Source organism: Rhineura floridana, chromosome 1, assembly GCF_030035675.1.
Source record: "Rhineura floridana isolate rRhiFlo1 chromosome 1, rRhiFlo1.hap2, whole genome shotgun sequence".
Lineage (NCBI taxonomy): Eukaryota > Metazoa > Chordata > Lepidosauria > Squamata > Rhineuridae > Rhineura > Rhineura floridana.
In genome coordinates, this window is record NC_084480.1 from 144,328,666 (window position 1) to 144,354,127 (window position 25,462).

General features: G+C 43.0%; 1 protein-coding gene across 1 annotated transcript in view; it reads left to right on the forward strand.

Moving 5' to 3' along the window:
- Positions 1-25,462, forward strand: part of CPLX1 (complexin 1) — a 187,875-nt gene that overhangs the window by 63,201 nt on the left and 99,212 nt on the right. The gene's annotated exons all lie outside the window — the stretch shown is intronic.

Consider the following 25,462-nt stretch of genomic DNA (forward strand, 5'->3'; position numbering starts at 1 on the left):
GCTCATAAAGGTTGGGAACCACTGCATTAAAACATTAAAATCTCAACAGTAGTAAGGGTGGAGGGTGGGGATGGAAGCGGGGGAAGGGTGTTGCTGCCTTTGGGCTTTCTGGCCAGCTTACTAGTTTTTCATCAAGAGGGCCAAACGAGATGATGCATCCAATGTAGGTATGCATTTAACACATATTGTTTTTCTTATTTAAGTAACAGGCATAGGGGCCCTGATCAGAACTGTAGCATATGATGGTGGTGGCAGGGTCATGATGTTGCTGTAAATTGTATGCCAGAGCTGCTATTTACCCCAGCAAGGAAGCTTCCTTCAGGGCCAATGGAAGCTTCCCTACCAGGACAAACAGCTTGGAGGCATTTTCAGTGGGACCTTGGCATGGGCAGAAGGTGAACGTCCTCCCGACATGTCGTTGTCCCAATTCCTCCCCCTCCCCCAGCTACTCTTTAAATAAGAAAACCAGATATTTCCCCATAGTCCACACATTTGTTACCTTTGCAGACTGATCTTGTGGGCTGCAAACAGATGGCAGTGGCGTCATGCCATTAAGTGTCCGTTATTGTGAAGCACGTATGTTAAAGTGGGGTATGGGGGAGTATGGAGCATGTACATTATAGCGAGGCGACGTTAAGTGAAGCAACTTTAAGTGGGGTATGCCTGTATTATAATATTGTTATGAGCATGGGGGTTGGGATGGATGATTCCTGTGGGTCCCGTTTCCAGCCTCTGATTTGGAATCCTGTGCCTTGGAATGAAGAACTCTCTGCTGGTCAAATGAGTCTTTTGTTAACCAAATAGATTGGCCAGGTAAGATGGGCCGATCAGTCGCCTAGCAATGGTGAATGGGCCAGGGAGACCCTTTTGTCATTGAAACTCTGCAGGAGAGCATCCCCTCCTCCTGGCAGCCAGCAGAAGTTGCGCTGGTAGTTTGAGTTTTGGCTAGAGAATTGCTGGGAACTGGAAGGCAGGCAGAGAGAGATTGGCTGTCTGCACTATGGCCTTTGGGGTGCCTCCTGCAACCCAGATGGAAAGCTGGCTATTGAACTGCTGATGCATTGAACCCCTCCATCCTTGAGCTCAGGTTGGAATGTGTGTAAATAAATAAACCATATTTCGTAAAGACACTGCAGTCTCCGCTGACCTTCTTCCCAAAGGAAACCAAACCCTGGAGGAGTGCAGGGACCCCCAAAATCTCACCACTCGGAGATTGGGGGAGGCATGCAACAATATGCATGCATACACACAACACAGGAGTTTGATCGTATTGGCCTTAATGCAAAGAAGTTCATGCGGGAAGAGATAGTATAGGCAACTAGGACCAACAGCGGCCACTGGGGCTGTGCAGGTGGGGTTGCATTGCTCTCCCAGCTCCTCAACACTGCGGGTTGTTGCCGGTCACCATGAGGGGGAGGAGCAAGGCAAGCGGGAGCTCAGCATGGTGCAGCACAGCCGTAGAGCCAATCAGCAATGTGTGGTGTTGGGGAGCCAGGAGAGCAACGCAGACCTAGCTACATAGCGCTGCTGGCTGCTACTGACTAGGATAGTATATGGACTGTAGATGTGAAGTTTTCTGAGCTTCTGCAGTAAGCTTCTGTCAGACCGTATCTCCCTATATGAGCCTGCCCGGGCCCTGAGATGAGGGGACGCGAGATAGGGCCTTTTCGGTGGCTGCCCCGAGGCTTTGGAACTCCCTTCCTAGGGAAGCAAGAATGGCCCCCTCCTTGCAGTCCTTCCATCGGCAAGCAAAGACTTTTTTATTTCAACAAGCCTTTGGAACTGAAAGCTGTTAAGGACAGGTGTTGAAGGGTGCTGCATTGCTGTTGCCTAACTGTATTATTTTAAACTGAGTTTGAATTATTTTAACTGTATGTATGAATGGTTTTAATACTGTAAATTGTTTAATTTGATTTTAATCTAGACTTTTGTATGTTTTTAATTATATGTGTGCTTTTATCTGGAAGACGCCGTGAGTTCCAGTTTTGGAAAAAGGGCGGGGTAAAAATAATCATAATAAATAAATATGTAAATAAGATGTAGAGACAGGCATTCATCCCTGCAAGAAGCTGTGACTAGCTAGCCCAGAAAGAAATGCAGGCTGGCTATCTGCACTGCAGTGCCACTGAGCCTATTTGCTCACATACAGCATCTTGCGCATGCTGCAGACAGGGATCGGCATATGTTTTATATGTTTATATGTTCTTAATGATATGTACTTATTTATATCTGGAAGCCGCCTTGAGTTCCAGTTTGGAAAAAGGGCGGGGTATAAATCATCATCATCATCATCATCATCATTGGTAGAGTCCTATTACAGAGCTCTGAGAAGGGCCTGGTTGGATCACACCAAAGATGCCACCTTGTCTGCCTGGGACAAGGATATGCCAGGAGATTAGAGCAGAAACACAGGGGGAGGGACGTCCATTAAGGCCTTTAAGGATATGGACCTGATGCTGAAATTGGATGGAAAAGGGGGCAGGAAGCCAGTGAAGGGATGTGAGGGAGGAGCATCACATGACCTGAATGATGAGGGAATGGAATTATTCTTGACAGCTGAATAATGATGAGAGTTGTAACAACTCAGGAACTCCCCCACATTTACATCTCAAAAGAAGGAAGGGCAGGGCTGTTCAGCGAAGCACGACTTGACGCGCCCCTTAATTCCGTCACTGAGCAGATGGAAAGACGAAGAATGGTTGCCTTCTCTTTGTGATAGGGAGAGAGCTCTGCTCTGCACATTACAAAGGAAGCACGTGCGGCAGATGTTCCACTCTCTATGGAGGAAAATGTAGAGAAAGAAAATAATATTCTGTAAAAACAGCAGGGATGTGTTTACAGGGCAAAGAAGCTTCTCTCTGTAAAGTTCTGGGATGCCTATGTTTATATTCCCAAAGCAAAGTACATCTGCAATGAGTCATATCCAACTCTCACAAGTGGAAAAGAGAATATCTGAAAGATCAACAGCAGAGATGCAATTTTATTTTCATGATGCTGACTGCATAAAAAAAAACACGTAATCCACAGGAATGTTTATATCTTTCCCTAAATCCATAGTGAGGCATTTTAGGAGGATGCTGGTAAGAAATGTATGGAACAGGGATAATGCAGTGATATTTTTCATTTTTTGTTGTTATAAAGAAAATAGCAGGTTGAATTATTTGTGCTTCGAATAAAAGCACAAATGAAATAATGACTCGTTAAGCTGCAGAGCTGGAATCTGAATTAGCAGATTAATCAACTAATATTTCACTTAGTTACTCAATAAGGGCAAATGCTAATCACTGAACCAAAGAGTTAAGAACACAATTGTTGTCTTAATTTGTTGTTTAATTTTTGAAGTTCTGGTGTTGCACTGGAATACAGAATGTTTTAAAATTGACCTTTTTAGGAAGTGGTAGTTTAAAGCATTTGGGGTGATGTGGGGGTGGAATCTCAAAATCTAGCAAGCAGAGCTGAGTCCATATTTACACGCATATCACAGATGACATATTGGAAAGGTCAGATCTAATATTAAGGCTCTTACCTCTTTTAAAAAAAATATTGCCAGAATAAAAAGAGTATTTTTTAAAAAAATGCTTGGGTTGAATTCATCGCATGGAATGTCCAAGGACCATGCTTTAAAAGGTATCCCTCTGCTAAGCAGGCAAGGGCAGAAGGCCAGGTTCCTGATATTTATTGCAGCCTTTCCCAACCTGGCGCCCTTCAATATTGTTTTTGGCAAATCCCATCAGCCCTAGTCAGTATGGTCAATGGTTGTAGTCCAGAACATCTGGGCAGCACCAAGTTGGGGAAAGCTGGCTTATAGCATGCCTGGCCAATCCAGAAGCTTCATGTGGCCTGCCAATCACAAGGGTAATGCTATACAACCTGATTTCCTTCTGTGCCTAAAGAGGGTTTTGAGACCTGAGTGCACATAGCCCCAGAAAGCTAATAGGCTAGGTGCAAGCCTCAAGTCATGAGGTTCCTGATTAAAACCCCAGAATCCTTCATAAAGGTAGAATGATTTCTCCACTAGCAGGCAACATCATTTGGTTGCTATAACCACCACCTCATGGTCCTGTCTGGGGAATATGAAAAGCCCTTCAGAGACCTTCATTGTGTTGATGCATCTGTGGCCCAGCTCACATTTGCATGTCAATCATTCATCTCTACTGTCAAGTAATTGTATGAAACTAGCAGCCTTATACTATTGAGTCCAATTAGTGATCTGCCTAACCCAGCACTGTCTACTCAAACTTAGAGCAGCTCTCCAAGCATCCAGGTTTATCTTTCCCAATCTTGTTATTTAAAAGCCTTTTCAATTGGAGATGTTGGGGACTGAGCCCCAGGCCTTCTGTGCACAAAGCACCTCATGACTTCCTTGTCAGTTCTGAATGAACCTTCACACATTAATCCTCACAGGCTGAATTTTCATAACTCCCAGTGTCCAAAACAATACTTTTCAATGGAGAGGGGTCACAGCAGAGAATCTTCAGGGGCTGAGTATGACACATGCGTAGATGAACAAGCCCTCGGACCTGAATGACCTGTCATTCCCCCTCCCTTCTTCCACATTCATATTTTAAAGTACATAGAGAAGGACTTACCATGTATGGTGTTAAGCTGAGATATGGAAGGTACACAAATACGTTCATATACTTTATGAAATATTTTGCCTGTAGGTACTATGTTTGGATCCTTCTGGAGCAAGGGTGGAGAACCTTCTTCAACTTGAAGGCCAGATTCCCTCATGGGCAAAGTTCTTAGGGCCTCATGCCAGTGTCTGGCGAAGGCAGAGGCAAAACTAGGGGAAACAACTCTTACCTTTCTCTGTACAATCGGCTACATTCCAGCCAGAGGTTTCTGACACCCAACCACATGGCTCCATTGTCCATCCAGGCAAGCGAGAGGTATTATCACAGTTCAGCCATGCATTCCATCTAGGCAAGTGCGCTGGAGCAGGGCTGATGAGGGGAGTGGCCTGGCGAGAGTTCTGAGGGCCAGATGGAGGCACATTTGCCCTCTGGGGCTCAGGTTCCTCACCCCATTCTACAATTTGCCTTAAAATATGTAAACTGTTAGGATGTTATTCAGTGCAAGTCTTACTCAGAGTAGACCCACTAAAGTTAAAGGACATGACTACCTTAGTTTCATGAATTTAAATGGGTTTACTTACCCTTAGAGTCTGACTTCACCTTTCAGCAGCTGCTTACATGGGAAGTTGTTGGCTCAACCTGCTTAAAACCCCAACAGGCTCCTCCCTTCCCACACCTGTCCCAACTGAGAGGGAAGGCTAGAGAAGATGGAAGTATGGGCTCAAGCCTCTCCCTTCCTATTCCACTATGCAAAAGAGTTGCAACAGTACTGCCATGCCAGACAAAAGAGGTCATGTTGTCATTGCTGCTGACCAGGGATAAGGTTGTCTCATGGCGAGTGTAGGAGACCAGTGGCAATTACAGTAGGGCCCCACTTTTCGGCAGCCTGCCTTTCAGCATTCTGCTAATACAGTGGCTAAAATTAGAGCACGGCCCCACTCATACGGCACTTGTTCCGCTTTTACGGCATTTTTCAGGCATCGGGCACCATTTTATTGAAGGAGTTCCGCTTTTCAGTGGGTTTTGCTTTTAGGCGGGGGTCTGGAATGCTGTATGAGTGGGGCCCTACTGTACCATCATTTCTGACCATTGGCTCTCTGGCTGGGGATAATGGACATTCAAGTCAAATGACATCTGGAGGTCTGGAGGTTCCTCACCCCTGTCTTCTGGTGCTAAATATTAAGCTGTCACTTAGCCTGTGGGGCCTCTTAGATGCCATAACTTTAGAAAACTTTCCATGATCTTTTGTCGGACAATCGAAAATCAGTCTAAACTTTATCAGAGATGTCATTTTATGTAAGATTGTCACCCGAATTTCACCTGAAATAAAAGTCAAAGCAAATTTGAGGGTTCCTTTCCAGGAGAAGCTCTGGAGGAAGTTTGAGTAGAAGTGAACAGAGTGACTATAAAACCCCTCTCAGAGGATTCTGCACATCCCAAGTGACTGGAGGAGTGAAAAGGCAATAGTGATTGGTCATATTTCAGGCTGCAATCCTATACACTCTTACCTGGGTGTAAGTCCTATGGAGCTCTGTTGGACTTGCTTTAAAGTGGATATGACTAGGATTGCACTGTTAATCTAGGAAACAAATGACTTTTTCCAGATGACTTTTTCACAGGAACACTCTGTTCTTATGAGCTTGATGTATTTCTCCTCACTATGCATCCCACTCCTTTCTCCTGGACAGTGGCAGGCTATTTAGTGATAAAATTGGGCAATATATGACCTGCAGAAAAAAATTAACATTCAGCTCAGCCTCAGGCACTTGTCTAGAGAAGTAAAAACCAAGAGCATTTAATAGTCATCTGCAATTTTGGCAAGGGGCTTCAATCAAAAATTTTTCTGACAGATTTAAGACTGTCACAGTTGGCACAGTTGAATACATTGCCTTTTATATTGCCTGCATTTAATACCTACCAACCTATTATAATTCAATAGCAAGTATGAAAACAGGCAGTATTTCTTTCTCATCTGAAAATACCTATTCCAAGAATAGACTGTGTTTTCTAAATATTTTTATGTAGCTTCACAGTATGTCATGCAAATACTTTCTTACCTTCAAAACAGATGCCTTTTATGAGACATGTTAAGGGACAGAATCATAGAATCACAGAATAGTAGAGTTGAAAGGCCTATAAGGCCATCGATTCCAGCCCCCTGCTCAATGCAGGAATCCAAGTTAAAGCATACCTGACCGGTGACTGTCCAGCTGCCTCTTGAAGGTCTCCAGTGTTGGAGAGCCCACCACCTCCCTAGGTCATTGGTTCCATTGTCGTACTGCTCTAACAGGGTAGAATCTAGGACAGAATCATATCCTAACCAATCATATCCTAAAGGGTGTACTCTTCTTAGGGATGGGCCAATCTGTCAAGTTCAGTTTCTCTCAGTTTTTCATACTTCCATTCTGAAGTTCAGGCCTCCACATTTCCACATTAGTTTGTGAATATCTTTTTTTAGAAGGCTATAAATTACAAAACGTATTACAAGATGGAGAACTGCTTTGCAAAAGTTGGAAAGTGTGAACGTCAAAGCACGGCTGTGTTTCACTTTGCATATGATTTCAGAAAATCCGAACTAGGCAGATTCACTTTTAAATGCCAATTGAATTGAATTTCTCCTCCAGCCCTAAATCCTATACACACTTACGTGGGAGTAAGTCCCATTGAAGTCAGTGGGGTTTACTTCTGAGTACAGATGTACAGGATTGTACTGTAAGTAGCCAGAGGCATGTCCCCAAATGGCAGGATGTGGCACAAGGCAGAGCTGTGTCAATACATACTTTTGAGTAAGTAAATTACACAAATGCAAAATATTCCATTCAACAATATTTCAAATATGAAATAATGATTTTTAATAGAGTAACATTCCATTTGCATCAGTACAGAACAGTGTCCCCAAATGCAACATTAAGCACATTCCCTTGGGTGGCGGATGTTAAAAAGAGAGCAGGCTCCTGAATGTTTAATAGTTGTGTAGAAAAGGGCATTTCAGCAGGTGTAGCTGCTCATGCAACTATTAAAGGTGGAGGAGCTCTGTCTTCCTCTGCATCCAGCCACCCTAATGCAGGTACACACAAAAAAATGCAATCAGAATGAATGAGGGTTGAGACTGTTGGAGCATCCCTTCAATGAAATGGGCTGCCTTCAAGTCTATCCCGACTTATGACAACCCTACAAATAGGGTTTTCATGGTAAGCGGTATTCAGAGGGGGTTTACCATTGCCTTCCTCTGAGGCTGAGAGGCAGTGACAGGCCCAAGGTCACCCAGTGAGCTTCATGGCTGTGTGGGGATTCGAACCCTGGTCTCCCAGGTTGTAGTCCGGCACCTTAACCACACCTGCCACTGACAGAGAAGGGGAAAGGAACATCATGGAGTAAGTGATCCCACATGTTAAGGCAGGAGTGGGGACACTGTGATCCTCTAGATCAGCCTTTCCCAACCAGTGTTCCTCCAGATGTTGTTGGACCACAATTCCCATCTTTCCTGACCATTGGCAATGCTGGCTTAGGCTGATGGGAGTTGTGGTCCAACAACATCTGGAGGCACACTGGTTGGGAAAGGCTGCTCTAGATGTTGTTGGACTCCAACTCGCATCAGGTCCAACAGCATGGCCATTTTGAGGGATGATGGGAGTTATAGTCTGACCATATCCAGAGGCCCCAAATCCCGCACCCTGGTGTTAGGGAAGGGGAGGGGCTCATCACAGCATGGGCAATTTTTGGTACCATCTTGAGTGTAGTTGTAGTTCTTTCCTGTCGCCATTCGTTTGAATTTAAGAGTCTGGAAACTTGTTGCTAACAATGCTAGCTCGGTATAATTATTATTATTTTTTAAAGTGACATCTTTTCTAGGCCATCTGTTCTATCTGTCTCTATCATCCAGAGAACATATTAAGCCGAAAGCTACTCGTCCTTTATGCATTCTCCCATCTAACAAGGATGCTAAATTATATATTAAGTAGATAGGGATTTCTGTCTCTCTCCATCAATCCAAAAGTTCTGTGTCCTTCAGTTATCATTTGACTTTCCTCCAGGAAAAGAACTGAAATGACATCAATTATTTTTCTTCTCCAATTATCCCCTGATCCCTTGAGCTTTTCTAAGTAATTCCACAAACTGAGGTGACTTGATCTTCACAGCTTAAAGCATTGTAGATCAATAGAAAATGTGGCCTATATATTTAGAGTGCAGTGGGGGGAAGCTCAGCTATTCACTGTGAGATGAATATAGACCAAGCACAGATCTTTTGCAACTTCTCTTCTTGTGAAAAGAGCTATAAAAAGTTCTAATGCTTTTGGCCCATAATGCTGCAGGAACAGTTTTGCTCCCTGCACAAATAAATAGTAGTGATGGATATCACCATGGCTTTATGGCACATTTATTCAATTATTGAAATGTAATAGCTGAGTAATTAAACTTGGAGCACAATCCATATCAAGTTCTCCCTTACAGCTCAATCCTATGCATCAGTACTCAGGAGAAAGTCCCTCTCTGTTCATTGGGACTTACTCCCAGGTAACTATATATATTGCAGCCTTAAACCCTTATCCAGTGCTGAGGGGGGTGGGGACCACACTTGTGGTTTTTTTGGGTGTCTTTTCTACCCCAATGAGAATTCCAGTGTATGGTGGGCTGATATATTGACCCCAGAAAACATTTGTGTCTGTGGTTTCAGAAGTATACTTGACAAAACCCAAAGAGCCAGAGTCAAAAAACATTCAGAGGTAGAATGCTCCTGTGCATTTGATCCCAGTGTTCTTTGTTGCCCTGTCTTTTACTGTTTTTCTATGGAAAAATCATGGGGTGTTTTCACTATGTCAGTCTGCTAACATTGGCTCAGATAGTAAATATACCCCAATGCATTTCTGGGACATTTTATGCCTCAGGTGTTTCTTTGTTGCTTGTTTCCAGGAGGAAAATGGTAAGTGGTAACTGGCTGAAATTTGGTGATGCTGAACAGGTGACAATTTGTGACAATGCCCTAGAAAGACTACCCTGTAGGTCTACTTATGTGTAAATTTCACAATGAAAACAGTGCCGGGGTAGGTTTTTGCCCTACAAAATTGGATATATTATGCTGTCCTCGCATTGTGCATTTTCATGAGGGCAGCCAAAGATGTGTAGCATGGATGAGAAAACGCAACATTCTGGCATCACAACACAAAGTAATTGATCCTACACTGATTGTGTCTCAACAGTTTAATTGCTCCTCAGCTTCACTGAGGGAATGAGGCTGATGGAAAATAAAGCCTTAGTCTTATCAATTTACCCCTATTTAGTTGATATGGGAAAAAGTCAGTCTGGTAATATTATGGGCCAAAGAAGAGAAGAGAAGAACTTGAGATGCAGACCTTGTTCTTGGCAGCAACTCTGTGCTGAAAGTAAGATGTAGTTCTGCCCTTGATATGTAGAACTAATGGGCTGCTCACAGATGTAGAGACCATAGCTCAGTGACAGAGCATGTGCTTTGCATGCAATTAAAAAAAGATCAGTTGCAGCTAATGGAAACACCTCTGCCTGAGAGTCTCAAAATTTGCTGCCATTCACAATATTGGGATGGAGATCTTGTGGCCCTCCAGATGTTGCTGGGCTACAACTCGCCACATAATTGGTGGGCACTGGAGTCCAACATCTGGAGGGTCACAGGTTCCCCATGCCTGAACTAGATGGATAAATACTCTGATTTGGTAGGAGGCTGCTTCCTATACTCCTAATGCATAATCACATGGCTTCTAAAACATGGTGAATGTGTCTCAGGTGTGTATGTGAGTGGACCCTTCCCTTCCCCAGTAATTCTCCTGTGGGGAGCATTCAGACATGCAGTTCTCCCGTCTACAATCTGAAATGTGACACTCTAGGGTTGCCTCCAGTTTGTTAGCATTTTGCAGGAGGGATTCAGTCGCATACCAAAAACGTAGGTTCGCACAATGAGAGTGGATTAAAGTGCTTTGTCACAACAAATCCACTTTTAAAAACATAGATTTTTTTCAGGTAAGAAAGTGATGGTGAAATGCACTCTAAAATGTGGGCTGAATGACCGATAAATGGAAAGATTTATTACCGTAACGCAAGCAAATGAATGCTCATTGTCACATAACTTCCCTGCAAACTCAGTAAAGACGGGCATAGTATAACCTGTGCATAAGCTTTGCACAAGCAAATCAGAATGAATGCTCAATAAACAGATTGTCTGGAGAGCCGCAGGAAACATTTTTTCCATTTGCATCTTCTGATGTGATAGAGGAGCCCAGCATCGCTGCAGAATGGGCCAGTAGCACTGGAAGGGCCTCTTTGCCTATCAGACTGCACTGCAGTCCTCCTTCTTCTGTTAAGAGACAGCTCTTTTTCCCATTTAGCTTCCTGCATGTATGGAGGTGTAGAATAATAATTGATTCAGACAGAAAATAGGACTTACATTTACATGCCATACAGAGACTGTATTTTTCTCTTGGATGAGTGCAATTGTTGGTCATAGACTGGTCTGTTTTTGTGTCATTGGTTTTGGAGAAATATTGTTCACATGGTGCAATAAAAGTGCATTTGGATTCTGGATCAATGTATATGACTCTGTAAGCTGAATCAATATAGAGTCCATAAGCAGAGAACTGATTCTGCACCAAGGAATGCCCTCAATTCCTGCAATCAAAAAAAGGAGAAACTAAAGCATATGGCCAGATTAAAAGAATACTGTTGAGCATTATGTAGCGCATTTCAGTCTCAGAACACCGCAAGTACATTATCTCAGTAACCCTTACAACAACTTTGTAAGGTAGGTCTGTGCTATATCATTATGTTGCAGATGAGGGACTGAGGCCCCAAACAGTAGTTTGCCTAAGGCCAATCAGTGCATTGACATTTTTCAAGTATAGACCTGAAACTGCGAAGTGTGGATGCAGCAAACACACATTTGCTAACATGTATCTCAACAGACAGTCTATGGTAGCCGTTCCCAACCTGGTGCCAGTAGCCAGGGATGGGAGGAGTTGTTGTCCAAAGCATCTGGAGGGCACCAAATTGGAAAAGGCTGCTCTACAGGGTAGGGATGGAAGGATCTCTTAGTCTCTCTTTTTTCCAATCTTAAATTCATTTCTCTGCATTTCTCCAGTAATTTGCATTTTTTTAAAAAAGTCATGAAAATTATTATTATTATTATTATTTCCAGTTGCTAACCACTGGGAATATTATTAGTATTAAATCGCATTTTTATTTTTCCTCACTCACTACTGCTGTTGGGAATCTGTCCGCTCTATGACAGGCACTTAAAAAAAAAACTTTCTCGGACAAAGCAAATTTTAAAAGCAGCTAGCATGAAAAGCCCTGGAGCTACTCACCTGAAATTTGGCAGGGTTAATTTCTATAGGAGATACCATGTCTCCAAATGTCATGTCCCTATGTGCAGATTACCTCCGTGGTCTGCTAGGCCATGTCTGCCTGAAGTCCACCCATGTCTAGCATCGCAAATCTATTTTTTTTATATAAAAAACCCTCTTTTTTTCAAAATTTTGAAGGAAGGAACAGGGGAAACCCAAGAACATGAGAAGTGGTATGACAATTTGAAACAAATTGAAAAAGCAAAATTTAAAGGTGGCTAGCATGAAAACCCTTGGAACTATGCAGGGTTAACTGGCAAGTTTAATTCCCTCTATACTAAAGAGTCTATCGGGACTACCATGTCACAAAATCTCATGTCCCTGTGTGAAAACACAAGGGCGTTACGCCCATTTTAATTTTAAAACATTTAAAATGTCAAAGATGGCTAGTATGAAAATCCCTGGAGCTATGTACCTGCAACTTGGCAGGTTTAATCCCCTATATAGCTGCTACCATGTCTCCAAATTCCATGACACTAGGTCAAAACAGAAGAATGTTATATCCATTTTGGTTCTTCAATGTAAGTCAAAGAGATTTCTGGATATTTGCAATATTTGGATTGTCATCTGGATCCGGATGGATCGGGCCCAAATCTGTCAAGACTGGATTGGGCCTGATCTGTACCTACAAATCAAATTGGGCCTGATCTGTATTTACAAATCAGAGCCACAAATTTGATTTGCTGCCCTGGGCTCCTGCTGGGAGCAAGGGCAGGATATAAATCAAATAATAAATAAATAAACAAATCGGACCAGAGGTACGTGCATAGCTGTAGTACAGAGGACACACAACTGTCTCCATTGTAGGGATGGCTAACCTGTGGCCTTCCAGATGTTGTTGGACTACAACTCTCATTCTCCCTGACCACTGGCTATGGTTGTGGGAACTAGAATCCAACATATTTGCAGGGCCATATGGTAAGCCCCTCCCCAGTCTATAGCACTGATTCAGAGGAATCGGGCAGGGTTGGCCTTGTCACTTGCTCTGCATTTCTTCTAGTTGATTCAGCCCTTTCTAGGCTGAGTTGTCACCAGTAGGCGACGCAGCCAGCATAATCCCCACCTCCTGACTAGTTGCCACCTTCTGCATTAAATGACTACAGTCACAGATGGCCAGTGAAGGCTGGTCCCACTAGGGCAAATGGGGCACTGCCTCGCCAACCCCAGTTTGTCCTCAGCCAGCTCCCACCTGCCTGCTTTCTTTCTTAAATGCAGTCCAAGGGAAGCTCTGGTTGTCAGCTTCCTCCTCCTTAGTCTCAGTTTTGCCCTTGTAGAACACAGCAAGGAGGAGGATGAAGCCAAAAGTTGAATAAGTTGGCTCTGCCTGTCATTGGTTCTGGCTCCATCTACTATTGGCCTCCCTGCTTTCTTCCCCACCAGCCAATGGGTACCAACCACCACTGCAGACAGCTCATTGCCAGAAGAGCATACATAGTGAGAGAGCCTGTGTCTGTGGGCCTGTGCCTTTGAGAACTCTTTTATGCAAGGACTTAGAGCTGTGACCTTCCCACATAATTTTTGAAAGTTTGCCCTCTGATGCTGCTGTCAACATAGAATTCTAACTCATCTTGTTGATTATGTCTCAAAGAAACGCATCCAGCAAGGATCCCATCCAGCAAAGACACTCCTGGATGTACTCAGGTTTAAGTACATGATTAGTCACGTTGAAGCTAATTGGAGGATGTGCACTTTCAGGTAAGCAGTGTGTGTTTTGCTGGCTCAAGATTGGAACGCTGATTACCCTTGGAGGATCAAACCTTGATAGAAATAGCTTTGAGTCGGAGGGGGAGGAACAGTGTATGATTTTGTTGTTGTTGTTATAGAAAGCGTTAGTAAATGTGTGTTCTGTATAACATTAGCTACAAATAACTCTTGGCATACACTGTAGAGGTGCCCCTAGGAAAGTAAGCTATAACATTTCAAAAGGATGGCTGTACAGGCTAGGGAATTATGACCAAAAAAAGCACAGGTTCAGCTTCTACTCAATTGATGCTAAAAGTCAGAGAAACTAAGTGTAATGCTAATTTGACAGGAACTAATGTGTGGGCATATGGCAGAGAGGCAGAAGGACTTGAACGTCTTGCATTTACAAGCAAGCGTAGTAGCAGCAGAACTAGCAGAGCACAGAACAGGCAAGAACAAAGTGATACATTACATCAACATCTCTTCCCCTAAGCATCATGATTGGAATGCCCTGCTAAAATCATTCAATCTGATTAGAAGCTAGTCCTGTGGGTCACAAAGAGTTCTCTCTCCCTCCTCTCCCCATCCTTATATACGGTACGTTTGGAGATAAATGTTTCAGTTTTTGCAGACACACTGTCGGCAGTGGTTTTTTAACATCCAAATCTCTGAAGCACCCCAAAACATTTTGGAGGTCAGCATTTCAGCTTGGGACACTTTGTAGAGATCCAGTTTCACCTTGGACAAGCCCTGAATCTGTTCAAAGTGGCCCAATTCAGTTTGAGATTTATCTGAATCTAGCGCACACCCCTTTAATTTCTGTAATATGACAACATCAAGCTTTTTCTGGCATGGAAGTTTTGTATTTTCTGAGTGCAGAGGGCACATAATTCTTGTGTTAGGCACAGAAGAAGCTGCCTTATACTGAGTCAAAGCCATTGGTCCATCTACCTCGGTATTGTCTGATCTGCAGCTGCTCTCCAGGGTTTAAGACTGGAGTCTCAGCCCTGTCTGGACATGCTATGGACTGAACCTGGGACCTTGTGCACACAAAGCATTCACCCTACCACCACCTTACCACTGTTTGAGGTGCTGTAATGTGATTAAAGTCTGGCCTAGTTCTGACTGAGGTGGTGAACCAATCTCTGTGTTGCGCCATTTCAAACTGCAGGTGAGGGAGTCACATGATTGGATGCTTCTCTAGACAAAATAATTTCCTGCACACAGAAAAGTGGCATATCAGGAATAAGAGTTAGGATTAGGGCCTTTCCTCCTTGACATCTAGTTTTCCGTGTGAGGTTTTTCCTTGTGAAGCAGCATTCACTCTTGTGAGCCCTCACCTGCACTCTAAAATGGGACGGATCAGGTTTACAGCCTCACTGAAAGCTAGGCTAATGGTATTGTTTATGTTGCCAAACATATATACGTGGACCAGCCTACAGAAGGAAAGCATAGTGGTGAATCTTGCTTCTGCTTTGCTATGGCTTCTGTGTCAGTGAAATGTGAAAGGGACTACTGGCCTTCAGAAATGTTTATATCAGTCGTATGGAAGCATAGGCTTCCTATTCTCTGAAGCATTTTAAGTTACACTGATTTACTTTTAAAAATGTTTATTGTATTGGATTGTTGATTGTATTTTAGTATTATTTTGTTATTCATTGTATTTTTATGCTATTTTATGTTCACCGCCCAGAGAGTTATTGCTAGTCGGGCGGTATATAAATTTAATAAATAATAATAATAATTTGCAAGCTGTATTTCTCAGTCCTTTTTGCTTTTTGCACAAAATGTGGTCTGTGAGCAGAAAAACAAACTGATATGTGCCATAAATGTTACCTTGTTTATTTCCCTGTTCTGACAGGTCTCACTAGTTACTTGTTCATAGGACAGACAAGTGACAATGAGTTCTCCTTTCAAGTCAATGAGAAGATATTCATTTCTGAAAATCTTGATTCCGATCCAAGAAGCAGCCATGCACTCTAGGACCTGTCCTTAGTCGAGCAGATTTAACTAGTGGGCAAGATGTTATGGGCAAAAACGCGGATGTAGAAATTTTGGAGTGGATTCCCTGCACTAGCTTTTCTTCTAAACCTTTGCAAACTGTTGGCTGTACAAGCCAATCAGGTTCTTGTACTCTTAAACCGGTATACAGAGCTTGGAAAAGTTACTTTTTTGAACTACAACTCCCATCACCCTAATCCCGTGGCCATGCTGGCTGGGGCTGATGGGAGTTATAGTTTAAAAAAGTAACTTTTCCAAGCTCTGCCGGTGTATAGTATGAAGCCAAATGATATGTCTTCAAGGGGTTTAAACATCACTTCTATTCCATCACTGTTTTCACCACTGCCACTGCCAGTTTCCAAGCAATGGCATAGTTAGCTGTCCCTGGTGTCTGCCAGCTGCTGTCCACAGTTGCCCCTCCCTACAAAGCCTGGGCAGGTGGTAGGGATGGTTGGCACCACATGTCTGGCCTCCCTTAAGCTGCATTTCTGCTCTTACTGGGTGGGGGAGGGGCAGTGGGGAAGGTGGCTTGATACAAGTGCAGCAGCAGGAAAACCAGATTGGTTTGGCTGTGCTCACACTAATTGACTTCAAAATATCCGGCAGTGTTTACATAATAGCAAGGTATGGCACAAAAGCACAGAACATAAACACAGTGGTGATCATTGTAAGCGCGTTGCAATTGTTTTCTTAAGATTCTTAAGGAACTTGCCTTTCTCTAAAAAGTCTTGCCCTAAATGATTTCTCTGAGCGGTCCCATTGGAGAAGAGAAGAAGCCAAGATGCAGTAGTAAGAAGCTTTCCTGACCTAAGAGTCAGGGAGTTTCGAGGGTTGGGGAGGACCTAATTTATTCCATAAAATTAAACTGTGCTCCTGATGCTCTAGTAAATGGCTGTTAACAGAGAAAGCACTCTTTAATCTTATCTAAAAGCATAAGCCCTGATTCGAGAAGTGTCTTTCAACATCTTTTAAACTTTTTAAAAAACAAGACAGTAGATCATAATTGAAGCCCCTGCCTTTAATTTCTGTGGTCAGCATCCTCCTCATCTGATCTAGCCGTTGTGTTCTCATGAGCTCAGACAAAATAGAAGCCTAACCTTGTTTACCCCTTAGGTTAACAACGGTTGGGTAACAGGTCAAAGGTGAATACAGTAATGGATTAGAAATGCTAATGATTAAGTGGCATATACTGTAAATATATATATATATATATATATATATATATTTTAAATGAGTTAAACAGTGAAGGCATCTGTCCGTGAAAACACCTGCTAGGATCAGAACAATTTCATCTTTTTTCATTCATTTATGGCGTACGCAGTAAGTACTAACAATACTTTACTGGATTGCTTTCTTCTAAATTACTTGTACCACACATTTTTTCTGCGTTTAGGAATGTGCTACAAGTGCATGTAAGCTAAAATTCAAAACTTGTTTTATGACTCTAAAACTCTGACCTAACAGAAATATCTCCAAAATAAAGTGGAGTGTTAAAATAAAAAATATGAGATTGACTCAAACTTAAGATGAGAATAAATCTGTCCAATCTTTGGACACTTCTTTTAACCGATCATCGTCTCACATGTTTCAGAAAAGCACATGATGCCACAATATTTGAGCAAGGGTGCAAAGGTTTCTGGGGCAAAAATAAATATATTTTTCTCTAATATCCATGACACAAACACTATTTAAGTTTCACAGTAGTAAACGTTAAACTTTAAAGTCAAATGGTTTGCTACTCACAGGGTTGTATCCCACATAGTGCTAAGTAACCATCTTGTCAGCACAAGGATTTCCGCTTGGACAACAGGACTTTCCCGCTCCCCCCCATGCTCCCTACATCTGTTCTAGGAATACCTACAACTCTCTGGAGCAGATTTGGGGAGGATTTGGGGCAAATGGGGGAGAGGAGGGAAGTCCTGTTGTGCAAGCAGAAATTCTCACACTGACAGGACAAGTTAGCTGAATATGAGTAGGAACTCAAGTGAATTAGAAATACTTGTATGGGGGAATCAGTTTGAGGTGAAACCTGTGGGTTGATTTTGATGGTGTATTTCTCTGGTAAGCAACCTAAGCCTTCAAATACATCTTTGTATTCAGCTGCAACATCCCATTGATCTACTGGAGCTCTTTTCATTAAATTAACTCTCAAAACTTGTAAATATTACAAATATCACCCACAAACTTTAACTGGTATTTGCTGTTGCAGCTGCAGCAAAGTGGGGCCACCATTTCAATGTCTTACTCTGAAAAGGCCTGACATTCCTTAGGATCCTTCATCAGAGTGAGGCAGCGGTAGTGTGGGAGGCCCTGGAGAGCCTTGGCAAAACAAATCTGTGCATCACTGGCAGAAAAAAACCCAAAAGAGGGAGACTAGAAGGAGGAGCTCAGTATGTGGGGGGAGTGGCACATGGCGAAAGGCAGGGGCAGGCCATTTGGTAAATTTAGTAGTTCTAGAGGAATCTTCCTGCTACCATCAGTAACAGCCAAAGACACCGGCAACTCTAAATTAACCCTAGGAAATTAACAAAATTAGCAGCTGTTTTTAACATGCATGGCTTAACATTTTTTAGCCACCCATTACCCAAAGTCTTTTGTTGGGGGGGGGGTTGGTACCATTTGTGAAGTCTCACCTGAATTTTATCCAGTCCTCTACAGACTATGCTGCAATATACTGCTTTATGCCTTCCATTTATCCTCTGAAAGAAAGAGGCAGTCTTTGTGGATTTGCAAGGCATTATGATGAGGACAAGGTTTTTGTAGGAGGAAAAATCTCATTCTGACAGCCATTTTGTTCACTGCTGCTAATTTTATTCTTTGTGCCAAGGAAATTAGGATGAAAGAGATCCATGTTCCTCAAATAAATTGGGCCTTTTCATTGAATCCACAAGAGCAAATTCTCCTTTTTAGGCTTCTGTAATAGCTGCCCCAGAGACAAATCACTAGTGCGATGTGAGGCTAGGGTCCTGAATCTATTAGAGGATTTAACATATCACATTTAGTGAGAAAAATTGAATTAGATGAGAAAATTTTCTCAAAAGTCCCCCCCCCCCGCAAAAACCTAAATGGTTGACCAGGGCTTTATGCATACAAATGTCAAATTCCCCTCTCATCCCAGGATAAATGATCAATTATACCAATTACAACAGTCTTCAGATTAAGTAGACTAATTATATGAAAAAGAAACTAGCAGTATTATCCACTTCAGTCCTGCACATATAGATGGAAGGGATCCTGCAAGCCTCAGCAGAGCCTTTTTCTTTCTTCAGGTAGGAATGCATAACTTTGGGCACATGGCATGCTTGTTTCACTTAGTGCAGACCTCCCATTTTACGTTGATACAGTTACCCCACTCGTTCCCATGGCCTTGTACCTAAAACACATGCTCCTCCCTCTGGTGCCCAGAGTGGCTTTTCTTCACTGGATGAGATGGAATCTGTCATTGTTTCTACTACTGCCTAGGGGTGTCTAGGAGTCAAGGGCAAAAAGAGATCATGGAGGATGTGTTATCATGATGCAATGTGGTGAACAGATTGTTTGGGGCCTTTGAAAGGGCCTGAGATGTTGAAATTCTGGCAATCGTGTCATGTATTTGATAGCTTTACATGTGCCTGCCTCATAGGATTTTTGTGAGGATAAATGAGATTCGAGGGAAACCAGTGTGATGAGGTGTATAGAGTGCTGGGTTTGAAATGGGGGAACCTGGGTTCAAATCCCTCCTCAGCTATGGCTTGGGGGCAATTACTGTCTCTCAGCCTAATGGCCTAACCAATTTCCCAGAGCTGTTGGGAAGATGAACTGTTGCAATATTCTTTTGCTCAGACTTCCTGCCCTTTCCCTCGAGTCTCCCTTGCTCTCTTTTTAAAACTGCCACAGTTTTATATCATGTAAGCTGCTTCGGTTACCTTTTCACCGAAAACTGGGTAGAAATTATTATAAAGGAGTATATTCAACCCATAGTAGACCCACTGAAATTAATGAACCTAAGTTAGTCATAGCTATTAACTTCAGTGGGTCTACTCTGAGTAGGACTAGCATGGAATACCACCCATTTATTCATTTACTGATTTGCCACTTATGTGTTGAAATTATTCACTCAATGTTCAATGAGGCATTCTCCCAAGTGTGTGTGTACAGCAAGAAAGGTGACCCTCTTTTTCTCTTGAGGGCTGCATTACTTCCAAGGTAATCTGCTGGCGACAATCAGAGCCAAAGCCAGTGGATGGTGTTTCATGTGACACTGTTTGTATAATCAAAGGAGCTTAATATAAACAATGTAGTTTAATAAGATTGTTTCATACAGAGAAGTTACAGGGCCTCCTCTTCTCTCCTCGCCTGTCTACCCACCTCCCGTTGCCGCTACTTCCACACTTCCTGTTCCTTCTTCAAACTCCTCCCCCGTTATTCCCGGTTTTAGTTCTGAGCTCAGCATGTATTGTTACCAAAAGCTTTAGAACTAAAAGTAGGTGGGGTGCCTCCTTCCCCCTTTTTTCTGTCACTCCTTTTACTTTCTTTCTGCCTCTTTGCCATCCGCTTCCCCGCTTGTTTTCTCCACCTTACCATCAGGATGAGATTAGGCCAAAGATCAGAGACGCATCCCTTGAGCTGTAGGCTCTCCACCCCTAGTGTACACAATGGCAGCCCTAAATAAATAAGAATTGTGAACTATTTTGTACACTGAAAATATGTAAGTCTTTGTCATCAATTGCCTCTGTTGGGGCTGTATTTAACTAAATTTTTACCCTAGCAGAAGCCAGTGCAAGGATTCCCGCTGGTGCAATGGGACTTTCCCCCTCCCTCCTCCCCAAATCTGCTCTGGAGGGTTGGGAGAACCCCCAGAACAATGTGTGGGGGAGGAGAGGGGAGATCATTCCATCCGGCAAGCAGAAATGCTTACGCTGATGGAACAGTCTCCTATGCTATGTTGAATACAACCCTTGGTCAGCCGTGACTTCTTACCATCCAGTGCATGTCAGCTCAGAAGTTAGTCCCATCGGCATTGTGGTTTAACAATCCCTCTTTTCAGGGACCTCTGGGAACTGTAGCTTCATAAGGGAAATAGGGGTCTCCTAGCAACTGTCATCACACAAGCTACAGTTCTCAGGTTTCTTTAGGGGAAACCATGACTGTTTAAAGTGATATCATAGTGCTTTAAATGTATGATGCAGGGAGGGCCTAAGTCCCACTGAGTTCTGTGGGATATCCTTCTGGGTAACTATGTATACTAGGAGAATGTTGGACTATGACTCCCATCATCCTTGACTGTTGGCTATGTTGGCTGGGGCTGATGGGAGTTGGAGTCAACATCTGGAAGGCCACAGGTTCCCCATCCCTGACAGATTGGATTGTAGCTTAAATGTTCTGCTATCCTTAAAACAGGAATGCGGAACCCGTGCCCCTGAAGATATTTATGATGATAATGATTATTATAATTATTATGATTATTATTTATTAAAATTTATATCCCACCCTTCCTTCCAGTAGTTAGGCTCCACTTCCATCATCTGTGACCATTGGCGAAGCTGGTTGGGGTCGATGGCAATTGGAGTCCATTAGCATCTGTATGGCCACAGGTTCCCCATCCCTGCTTTAAGAAAATTAGTATACTTCTGAAGCCTCTCATTCAAAAAGGCCTGTGCCATGTATTTTTGCATCTGTGTTTCTCCAAATGAAATGAAGGGCCTTCTGACTGTTGTTCAGCCAGAATGCTTGGTTTTAAAATAGGGCCTGGTTCTGACATTTGTGTGCAGAATTGGAAGCAAATCGGGAAAGAGGAAGTTCCAGGCAAGCTGTAAAGAACATGCGAGGCTTTCTCAAACTGAAAGTGAAATGTTCTTTTGATACATGGTCATGAAAAATGATCAAACACGTTGAATACTTTCCCCAGCAAAACTGGTAACACACCTTAAACATGTCTTGCATTAGCCAAGACCAGTGGAGCAAAGCTTCTGTTTCATTAAAACAGTTATTTTTCCCTAGGTAAATGGAAATGGATTGGGGACTCATAAGCAGTGCGTGCTTTATTTTACCTGCAGATAATTATCTATTAAGTAGCAAGGAGTTCCGCACAGCTCAACTCTTTCCATTAGTAATTTCTCCTTCCTTTTCTTCTCATTGACTACCATCCCCATGAAGACTGAGTTGAATGAAAAGAATAAATCAACAGACACAAAACATCCTGTTTGGATATGTTAAATATCCCTGCTGTTGGCACACAGGGAATACCAAGGGTCAGTAGCAGAAGGAGAGGCCAAGGACAGCTCTCTGTAGATCCATGACTTGTTGTCCCAATATATTTTTAAAAGCAAAAGTGGAAAATACCACAAGTGCCCAAATTTGATCATGGCAGTGGCAACCAGAGAAGGCTCGTTTAACCCTTTCCCCTTCATACCATTTCACCAACTGCAGTGATTCCCACCCCCAAGTTGCTATTAGCCCCACAGGAATGGGGGAGAATGGGGAAGCATGATTATTTGTGTTTTAATGTTGCATTATTTTTAATATTGAAAGCTGTTTTTTATGTCCACAGATAGAAAAGTGGGGTGAAAATAATAAATCAAGTCATAAAGATACTTGTCTTCCACCCTCAGTGAGCTAACAACAACTTCATGTGCTGTGGGGGAGGGATTTTAATTGCAAAATGGCAAAGGAGAAATAGTAAAGCATTCCCCCTCCCTCAGTGATGCTGCCCTGATTCAATTTGTTCCCTCCCTGGAACTGCTTGCTTTGCTTGTTCCTTGAAGTTATTTATTATTATTATTTTATTTATTTATTCAATTTATTAATAGCTTGCTATGTGAAGGTCTCCAAGCAACTTACAACATAATTAAAAACCAAAGTAATCTATCATACATAAAACAAAACCAAATAAAATAAAACAATAACCACTCCCATATAACCACAAAAAGTGTTGACACTACACTAATACGACACCTTCTCAGTCTATCAGACGCCTGGGGAACAAGTTAAGTCTATACATGGTGGTGAAAAGATGTCAGTGAAGGTGCCAGGCAGACCTCACTGGAGAGTGTATTCTGCAGATGGGGAACTAAACTGAGCCTCCCTCAGAGTGGTGACCTAGAGAAGGGCTTCAAAACAAAATCTAGGGGTCTGGGTAGGTTCATATCAGGAGAGGAGTTCCAAAAGATTTTGGAGTCATAAAAAGCTGTATAGGTCAAAACCAGCACTTTGAATTGGGATTGGAAGTGTACAAGTAGCCAGTGTAACTGGAAAAGATTAGTGTTATATGCTGTGTTCCCCTTGAACCCATCAGCCAACCGCATTCTGCACTAATTGAAGCTTCTAAACCATTTTCAAAGGCAGCCCCACATAACACGCATTGCAATAAACCAACCTTGAAGTTACCAGGACATAGATTACTGTAGCCAGGTTATCTCTGTCCAGACGGGGTCACGATTGGGCCACTGGCCTATGGTGATGGAAGGTACCCAGTGCCACTAAGGCCACAACAGATCTGGAACAATCCCTAAACGATGAACCTGTTTCTTTAGAGGGAGTGTAACCCCATCTAGAACTGGCCACACACCTCTCAGCTAGGCAGTGGAACCACTCATCAACAGCATCTCAGTCTTGTCTGGGTTAAGCTTCAGTTTTTTGGCCCTCATCCAGTCCACTATTGCAACCAAGCACTGATTCAGCACATCCACTGCCTCATCTGCAGAACATGAAAAAGAGAAACAAAGCTGCATGTCATCAGCATACTGATGGCAAAGCACTCCGGGCCTAACTGCAAAATCTGCATTTTCCATATTTGGTTGGTGACCTCGAGATCCATACATGTCTCGCTTGTAGTCAGATTACTGTGAAAACTCGGTTAGCAAGCATCTATATGTGTGGGCACTGGCTACTCCCCTAAGTCCACCCCCTTACAGTGATTGAGCCATAACAGTTGTTTGCTTTTCGTGCACTTTTTTGGAAGAGTGCAGAAACTTATATCTTTTTTTTAATTCCCACGCATGCGCAGGTTTGTGGCTGTGCTATTGTGTGGGAAGGAGACAAGGGGCTTGGCATATGACAGAGGAATGCCCATGGACCCCCTATTGCAGGAAAGTCCACGGCATTGCATCTGAGCTCATGGATGTTAATGCAATTGATTGCTGGTTTAGGAAAGCATATCAGTTTTTCAGTGGTATTCCTAATGCGGATTTGTTCACATGAAAATCCTACTAGCTTGCAATGTCATATGGACAATGGTGAATTAATGAGGACATAAAACTATAACACTGCAGATTATACAGTTGTATGGACTTCGTATGACCCCACTCAGCGGTTTAATGTAGATGTTAAACAACATGAGGGACAGAACTGACCTCTGCAGGACCTCATGCTGGAGAACCCACGGAGTCAAACAATGCTCCCCAAGAATCACCTTTTGGAGCCATCCATCCAAATAAGAACAGAAGGATACCATGGTTGATGGTATTGAAAGCTGCTGGAAGATCAAGTAGGATCAACAGAGTCACATTACCCCTGTCTCTTTCCTGACATAGGTCATCCTAAGTATGACCAAGGCAGTTTCCATACCAAACCCAGGCCTGAATCCCAATTGAAATGGATCTAGAAAAACTGTCTCCTCCATGACTAACTGGATCTGGCTGGCAACCACCCTCTCAAGAACCTTGCCCAGAAAGGGCAAATTATTAGGACCTTCTCAGTCCAGGAAAGGCTTCTTCAGGAGTGATCTTGTTACTGTATCCTTCAGAAAACCTGGGACCACTCCTTCTTGGAGGGAAGCATTAATTATTTCCCTGGCCCATCCAGCTGTTTCCTTCCTGCTAGATTTTATAAGCCATGAAAGGCAAGGATCCAAGACACAAGTGGTTGTACAAACCCAACCAAGTACTTTGTTCATGTCGTAAGGCCACAGCAACTGAAACTCTTTGAAACGACATTGGACAATAAAATGCTACAGACACCTCACCTGGATCATCTGTATCAGCGATGGAGTCCAAATCCCAGTGGATGGAAGTGATTTTATTTATTTATTTATTACATTTCTACCCTGCCTTTCTTTTTCATGATTGAAACCCAAATTTTATCCTCAAAATGCTTAGCAAACAGGTCACAGTGAGCTTTAGATGGCTCTGCCATCTCCCTAGGGCCAGTACGTAATAAGCCCCTAGCCATTCTAAACACCTGGCTGGATGGAAAGAAAGTTTTCCTCACTGCCTGCTCTGTCACTGAGTAGACTCAAGCATGAGCATGTACCAGTGTTCAATTACATTTGTTGGGAGTTTTCTTCACCTGCACTCAAGCTGCCTCCCTTCTTGCATCATTGCTCTTAGCTCCAGGGTATACCATGGAGCCTTCTGAGCTCTGCCAGTTGGGAGAGGACATCTCTATATTTCACAGATCAACTAGGGCTTCAGTAGAAGAGCCAGCCATGCCAACTGGAAAACTCCCCAGAGCCCTCTGAAAACCAATAGGATCCATTAGTCTCTGGGGGCAGACCATCTTAATAGGTCCCCTACTCCTGCAGTGGGAAAAGGCCAATATAAGTCTAAAACTCACTAGCAAGCAATCTGACCATGACCCAGAGACTGTTTTTATCTCTCCCACCTTCAGATCACCCTCTCCCAGCCCCACTGAGAAAACGAAATCCAGAGTGTGCCCTGTTACATGTGTTGGCTTGATGACATGTTGAGACCGCCCCATGGTTGGCAAATTCAAGCACAGATCTCCAGTGTAACATGTCACTTGGCCCATTTTTCATCCCTACTGTAGCTACTCAACCTCAAGAATTGCCAGCAATTCGCAGTGAAAGATGGGGAAGCCTCCTTTCAAATTGCCACTGTGGGGGCCACCTATACA